This window comes from Megalopta genalis, unplaced genomic scaffold (assembly GCF_051020955.1).
Source record: "Megalopta genalis isolate 19385.01 unplaced genomic scaffold, iyMegGena1_principal scaffold0114, whole genome shotgun sequence".
Lineage (NCBI taxonomy): Eukaryota > Metazoa > Arthropoda > Insecta > Hymenoptera > Halictidae > Megalopta > Megalopta genalis.
This window is the reverse complement of record NW_027476183.1, coordinates 348,247-349,093: the sequence shown is the minus strand read 5'-3', so window position 1 is coordinate 349,093 and position 847 is coordinate 348,247. Positions and strand designations below refer to the sequence as shown.

The 847-nt window shown below is 45.8% G+C and overlaps 1 non-coding gene across 1 annotated transcript; it reads left to right on the top strand.

Moving 5' to 3' along the window:
* The first annotated feature begins 488 nt into the window (after window positions 1-488).
* Window positions 489-643, top strand: LOC143262327 (5.8S ribosomal RNA). Its single transcript, XR_013036169.1, has one exon. It is a non-coding gene; the product is annotated as a 5.8S ribosomal RNA (ribosomal RNA).
* Window positions 644-847: the final 204 nt, after the last annotated feature.

The following is an 847-nucleotide window of genomic DNA, read 5'->3' as shown; positions in this document are numbered from 1 at the left end:
TGTCATTGACACCCTACTCTGTTGCGCGCTAGTGGCAGCATGAGCGTGGGACGTATATATATATGACACCCAGCTAGAGCCGGCCGTGAGTCCGTCCGGTGTAAATAACGACGAAAGGAGAGAGAAACTTTTCGAATCCAGTATCGGGTTGATAATTGTCCAGTTTGAATATCCATATCCCCGTCGTTTTTGGAGGTGATATACTCTCTGTGTTTCTTCGATAGAAGGCTTTTCAATGTTCTATTCGCTCCGACCGTCGAACTTGCAAGAAAACAGTGGTTTTGGATTTGCTCGTACATATATATATGGTTTCGACGGAAATATCTCGTTCTTTAAGGGACAATTATGTCGTTGTACGACGACTCCCGAATCTCCTTCGCGCGCTGGTTGGAGCTCTTCGGGTATCGGCTTGTTCCGAAATATAACACAAAAATGTGGTGGATAGCAAATACACATTATATATATATGAGAGAATAAAAGGGAAAAATTACCCTGAACGGTGGATCACTTGGCTCGTGGGTCGATGAAGAACGCAGCTAATTGCGCGTCAACGTGTGAACTGCAGGACACATGAACATCGACATTTCGAACGCACATTGCGGTCCACGGATACAATTCCTGGACCACGCCTGGCTGAGGGTCGTTTACGTACTTATAAACTGCTTGCGTTGATGGCACTTGTTGCCTATATACGTACGAGCGAATGATGGGCGCTTCGTCGGCGTTTGTCGCGGTCCTATGAATATTGAGAAATTTTACGTACGTCTAACAGTCTTCGAGAGAGATGGAAATCGTGTTCGAACTAGCGTGAGTGTGGAAGGCGGTGTCGTGTGTCGTATATGTTTTA